Genomic DNA, 6,909 nt, shown 5'->3' on the forward strand with positions numbered 1-6,909 from the left:
GCTCAGCAGAAGGATGGAATTTCGATGAAGAATGTGTTTCTCGGATTATTAATTCCAATTGTAATCCTTTAATCCAGTTTAAAGGCAATAAAAATACTGTAATACGTCATAGTCAGAGTTATAAAGAGCCATTATATTAAAAAGTTAATCATGGACCTTTATCTTGTTATCATTATGGAAACAAAACAGAAGATAAAAATAGATAAGAATAATCTTTTAATTGAATCTATGAGTAGATGGAATCATTTTTATTTGGGACGAGGTATTGCACGTGTTATTAATTGAAGTGTACTTGTTTTAGGGGAAGAACTTAACGTCAAACGATTCTAAACTCTAGATGGAAGAGAGAGAATTTCAAATCAATAAAATATGGTGATCTTTGGTCCGGTATTTTCCGATCACCTAATGACTTCTCCCGCCTTGGGCGAGGCGAGAGGGAGTGTTAGTCACTTACTGACTAAAACCACCCCGTTCCTTCTCCTGCATTGAGCCGGAGCCTCGGTAATCTGTTACGTAGTCCACAGCTCCGGATTCTTTGATCAGCCTAAGATTTAAATTATTAGAAGTCGTATTTGTGACTTGTGACTAGTAAAAGGAGATAGGTAGTAGAAATTTGAGCCGAAAATTAAACTTATGTTCAAGAATGTAACAACCAAAGCGATAAGTTAGAAATTCCAAATTTTATTGTATTTTAACGACCCAACTAGAGTGTCGGTTACATTGTAATATTTATTTGTATTGTGTAACACTTTTATAGGTGAAGCAATCATTTTTAGGGAGGTTTATTTCTTTTACTTTTATGTTAGACTCGATCATATCAAATGTCCTATCCTATACCTATCATGTTTGCCTCATAATATATGGCTCATGGCGTCCCTACTATCGATAGTTATATCCGATATCGATATACCAATACATCTACTTTGCGGAGGCGCATCTTAATAGCACATCTTACTCGCACGGTTACATAGTTAGCTTAGTATAAGTCGAAACCGCCACTTAGTTCCACAACTTAGCTATTACATCTTCGTAACATAGTAACATAGCACATCAATGGTGGAAAATCAACCTTACTCTTTGAAAAGACAGAATACAGAAGTGAGCCTTCGCATCTGAACACTCTTTGAACACATTCCAATGTAACAACGAACGGACGGAATAGCTTTTGTTTTGTTATTATTGATACAGTATGTTGCCAGTTGCACAATACGTGTTATATACAGGGTGCTGTGATTAGAGCCGTGTCTACAACCGTGACGTGGTATGCGTAGGAGTGCGTAGTTGTACAACTATCTGTCTATGCGTGCGTTTATTGAAAACAACTTTGTGTTTTTTTTTTAATGAGGAATTTCTAACGCATTATTTTTAATTGTAGTTATGAAGCTGTTGTTTTGTTTGATATGAAATTAAAACATCAACCTAGTGTTTCATCCCTGCATGTATAAAGTTATAAATACAGTTTTTCAATTTTCAGTCAGATGTTTGGTTTTATTTTTAAAACCTATTTTGTTCTATGTGTGCGTTTACAAACAAACAAGTTCACATACACATCACACCCAGACCGCAAACAACAATTTCTGGATCACACAAAGAATGCTCCATACGAGAATCGAACCCGTTACACGATGCATGGCAGCCGGTTGCCCAAACAACGCACCAACAGTGCAGTCTTATTTTTGTGCTAAAGCACTAAACAACAATTTAATCCCATAGGCGTGATGTTAGTTATGTCGTAACACGTTTAATAGTTTCAAGGGCAATAAAACTAAAATTTCTAAACATCAACATCAATTATAATAATTTAACTAGTAAGTATATAGTATATAATAGTACATATATGCTATATAAACTGCCATAATGTGCCATACCCTTGCCTCACTGTCTACTCCCTAATTGCAACACCGTAATTATATAGCCTACCTCGACACACAGTAAATGAAGTACTTTTAAAACATTGCTTCATATTTGTACTGGATATGCGCACGCGCATCTAAGAATGAAATTGTAACGAAGAGTGAATCAGCTTTTTGCAATATGGAAGTCAAGAAAGAAATTACCGAGTTTTGTGGTAATCGGGGTTATATAAGATCTGTTACTAAAATGGATAAGAATTTTAAGTGTGAGGAAGAAGTTTGCAAAGTTAGTTTAGTATAGGTCAGTGTAGGTAAATAAATAATTTATGTCTGGTATTTTTCTATGTACGATTCTATGCAAACCTATCTATGATTAACTATGATAAATGTTTTGACTGAAAAAGTCTGGAATGGGCAAAATAATCAATTTAATGAGTCATCTTTATTTAACATTAGAAAGACAGATTAAAACAACCCACCCAGGTACTTATTTTTTTTTTGCAATTCGAACATAGGTAACCACAACAAGCGGACGTATTTAAGGATATCCCGACTCCACAAAAATACCCATTATCACATAAAGATAAGACGGTGTCAAATATTACACGAGTGATCGAAGGCCTTTGTGAAATCCCAACTATTGTTAGAACACAGATAACGCACCTATTGTGATCATGGCTCTTTTTACCCCGGTTAAAAATAAGATGCAATGTTTTGAAAAACACAATAGTGTTTCCCGTATCTTCAGGTTAATGAGAACTTCCATTGATAAGGTCTTGTTAAGAGAACAGATGTTTAATACTCAAGTCAGTGGAATTCACTCTTCTCGAAACGATTGCATTTGTTTTGACTTCCATATTGTTTGGTTACCGACAGGTCTTTGCTTGTTTCTGCATTGATTGGTGTGTTTATGAAGTGTGGCAGATGAACTCTTAAGCCTCGTATTCATGGTAAACATTTTGCTTAGCAACAGTTGATCAACGTTGTTGATGAATAGCGAGAATGCTGCTGGAAACTTTGTTTAAACTAATATAATAATGTTTTCGCTCGCCGGGCGTCAACTCTGCAGCATGGCGCGATCAACTCCGCAACACAAGTGTTGCCCGCAACATGTTTATGCAACCATGTTGCTAAACAAAATGTTTACCATGAATACAAGGCTTTAATCTTGATCTCTTTTAATTTTCTGCTAATTAGTTGAAGAAACTATCCTCTGATTCTGTAGAATCGCTTCTAGACTAATAATCCCAGTTTTACAGCAAAAAAGGTAACCAAGGAATTGAATTTACAACGTCGTGATTCCGGGTGCGCGACTAACTAATAGAAACCCAACTAGGCAGTCGACAGGAGATAAAGTAACGAGCAGAACACTCGTAAAATACATATTCCAGTTACACATGGTTAGCCAATTGTCGGAACATGTTACTGAACTTTTTAAAATGATAATGAACACACATGAAAGACATGAGCCGTGACTGAGGAAAATCTGCATTATAATAATATGAGTCACAGCAACAAACTTTACTCAGCTAAGCAATCCATCTGATATTCAGGTATCCACTACAAATCGAGCGCTGAGGTAACCGTTATTGTTTTTTGAAATTCCACAACTAGTAATATTTCTTTAGTTATTTCCCAAAGTGATGTCAGAGACTCGTCACCATGTCGATATAATTGTTTGTTAACGAGTCGTGGCGAATTTAAATAACGATTTCTATTGGAATCTTTATAATTGATTGCCCAAATCGCTTTATGAATACCTCATCGGTTTCGAGTTACGAGCGTTCGTGTTAGCGCACAGTTTTACAAACGAAAGTATGATCGAGTGGTTACGTAGACAATTGTTCCTCGCTCGCTGGACTAGTTTTTGTACGATTCTCATCATTAACGTACCATCTAATAATCGCAGGATGTCTATAAACGCAAGGCAACACGTGTTTCATTTTGCACTAATGGTGTTGCTTTCCTGTGTAGTGGAATGCAGGAATCTTACGTAGACTTTAGGGGTTAATGATATTTTAAAAATGTCATCTTTGAATACGTACGACGCGACGTCTGTGGTCTAGAATGTTGTTCCCAAAACCTACATTTAACAAGACATATACTGTCTCTTTTATTTCAGACACACATTGACACCGCCCGGCGACTCGTTCGGTGTCAACATTGTTTCTAAATATCGCTACAGTGCAACTTTTAAGAAGGTAATTAATAGCAATTTTCCTTTTGGATTTCTTGCGCCCCTGTTCTTGGGTGAAAGTGTAACTTTAGCGAATCATTAAATGATTCGCAAATCATAAAATTCGCATGTTTATCATTGGTCTGTGCACCTGCAGACGGTGTTCAGTGAAATGTCTGGCGGGGCGCGTCACGCACGGGAGAAAGTGTACTACAAAAGCGTACCTGCGACTGGTCCCCAATTGGGTTGCGACCTCGAATATCAGCCGACACGGGTCTTCTTTTTAGAGTTCCGTACTCGTTATCGACTGTTTTGACCGGTATATCTTAGCAATAAGAAGAATCGTTAATGAAGATGGTCCAATATTGACCAACATTATCGTTTTAACGCCAACTCGTTTTCTGCACTATACGTGCTTGAATTATCGTTGGTCACGTTTTCGTTGAGGATGCAAAGCCCCTAAAAGGCACAAATTCAAACTTAGCCAGTTTTTTTAACCTCGCAAACCGCCGCTCGGAGACTTCCTCTAAACCGGTCTGCTCCAAAACTTGCTGGGACGCGGAAAACTATTTGTGAACGATTATGTGCTCTATGCTTATGAAAAAAGACCTATGTCTATGTTACACGACTATCAACAGCAACGCTAATTGAGTTTCGTTATTAACAGTCAATTTGAATTAAACGACGCGACGTCGAATACTTTCCGTTTTTAATCTTAAAGCAATCTATTTCGAAGATAAAAGATGAAGCTGACTTTTTAAATGATCGCGGTTGATAGCTGGAAAGTGGTTTGGACAACTGTTCAATAAGTATTTGCAGCATATAGAAATCTAATAACAAAAACAAAGAAGCGTCTAGTCTCTAGAATGCGATTTGCGGGAATGTGAGTTGGTTAGACCCATGTTGTACTTTATTGAGAAGGCGGTGAGGTTCAAATATGCTTGTTGGTGATTGTCACCCATGTTTGTAAGGACGTCGCCACGATGCCGTCCCGGGGTTTTGTTTCTCCCGGCTACGAAACTGGATTCCTTTGAAACGTTTTACTTAAAGACTGAATGGGAGCCAGTTTCATTGTTTGGTAACGCGTTGTCTCCTTTTGGTGGGGTAACGGCGATTTGATGTTAAGGTCTAACAATTTTCACCTTTTATATCGAACGAATCGGTTATTCTAAAGAGCGGCCTTTCTTCAGGCTGTTCACTTATATTCTTTATTACTTCCTGGGTATCTAAAATGGCTAAGTGAGTAATAAAAAAATGATAATTGGCAGAACGTTGTTGACGAAATCAATTAATTTTGCAGTTACATCGATCGTTAGTTTGATTTATTGGTTGGATACAAGTATTTAGCTCAATGTCGCGTTATTCGTCGCACCATTTTGTAATTTCTAAGTAAACTAGCGAGATGCGAAACTGGGACAGAAACGAAACGAGATAGAATTCACGAAAATATTTGCTGTTTTTGTGTGTTTCAAATTGAATATTTATGCCGATATGTTGCCAATAACTCGCATCTGATTTGTACATCGTCTTTTGTGACGAAACTGATAGGCAATAGATAACCTAGATATTATCTAAAAAAGAGTGCCTTACAAGACTGTATCAACTTCGCAATGTTCCACAATCGTAACGTTTATGATTACGTCTTCATTTCGTATTTTGTAAATAATCGAAATCCAGTCCAACAGTTTAACATTTCATACATTTCAACCGAATTGTATACTCCTTTGAGAAACAGACTCAAATATCGTTTTCTGGTGTTTTGGATATCGTAACTGTTAATAAACATAGCTCGATATTTCTTCAATAAGGCATACATATACATACATGTTACCTATATCTCTTGCGTATTTTGTAAATACCCTCCTCACCTTACCTACCTCATTAGACTCAGGTGATACCTACTTTAAACATAACTATAAATAGGTGATTAGCAATTAATCCCCTTTTGAATCATACTGCAGATTTTTTCCTCGTATGTTTTCATATAACTGATTGCAATCAGACTGATTTGAATAAAAATTGAGGTTCTAAGGTGACCGGCTTAAACAGGTAGTGATTTATAGAAAACTTTTATAGCTGTAACGTTTTCTATATTAAAATAATTTGAACAGATAACTGGGTGTATTGATTGATCATCAGTAGGTGTGTCTACTGGTCTTAGCTCAAGTGACTGGGTAAGTAAACACTCATGAGAAGTGAAAATTTCAAGTAAAGTGGGTCACGGTTCAGTCTAGCAGTCTCTTGGATTGTGAATTAAATTAATTAGACGGATAATTTGAATTTTTGCGGTCGTTGACGGTTTCGTCTGTTACGATGTTTGAAGCGTTTGTTGTTTCGGAGGTAGTCGTTGGCTCCTCACATCTACAATGTTTATGTTTGTTAGTAAATACGGAACTACAATTATCTTTACCTTGAGTGTTTCGGCAATCACTAATCTGCTAACTGCTAACTTTGATAACACAGTCTAATCAACACATAACACTGTAGATATGTAATTTATATGTGATCTAATGTCTAAATATACAAAACCATAGTTCACGGTGAATGACAGTAAAAAAAATCTTGATAAGAATCAAAATGTACACTGAACGAAAAAAAAATATATAAAAGTTCAACAGTCTCGATGGAATGCATGCATTTCAAGTCGCTGGATCAGTTATAAATAACGAAACTTCATTGTGTGTAGGTAAATATGTAAGAACACTTCACAGTTCATTGGAATTATTATGTTGAATTGAACACTTTGTAAACACAAAAGTTTTTGAAAGTTATGATTTCATCGTTTCCCGTCTGTCACTGTGCGGAGCGCCACCAAACACGCCCGACCGCGGCGGCGGTTACATTCAATATGGCGCCCGACCGACTGAACGAACGAATGAC

General features: G+C 36.7%; 2 protein-coding genes across 2 annotated transcripts in view; both read right to left on the minus strand.

The window, feature by feature from the left end:
- LOC118262381 (putative uncharacterized protein DDB_G0282133) overlaps nt 1-6,889 on the minus strand; it is a 55,024-nt gene extending 48,135 nt beyond the window's left edge. The window contains exon 1 of the mRNA XM_035573665.2: nt 6,440-6,889. The gene's annotated coding sequence lies outside the window, so the exon portion shown is untranslated. The remainder of the gene's footprint in view (nt 1-6,439) is intronic.
- Nucleotides 1-6,909, minus strand: part of LOC118263056 (seminal metalloprotease 1-like) — a 418,985-nt gene that overhangs the window by 79,088 nt on the left and 332,988 nt on the right. The window lies entirely within an intron of this gene.

This window comes from Spodoptera frugiperda, chromosome 12 (assembly GCF_023101765.2).
Source record: "Spodoptera frugiperda isolate SF20-4 chromosome 12, AGI-APGP_CSIRO_Sfru_2.0, whole genome shotgun sequence".
NCBI lineage: Eukaryota > Metazoa > Arthropoda > Insecta > Lepidoptera > Noctuidae > Spodoptera > Spodoptera frugiperda.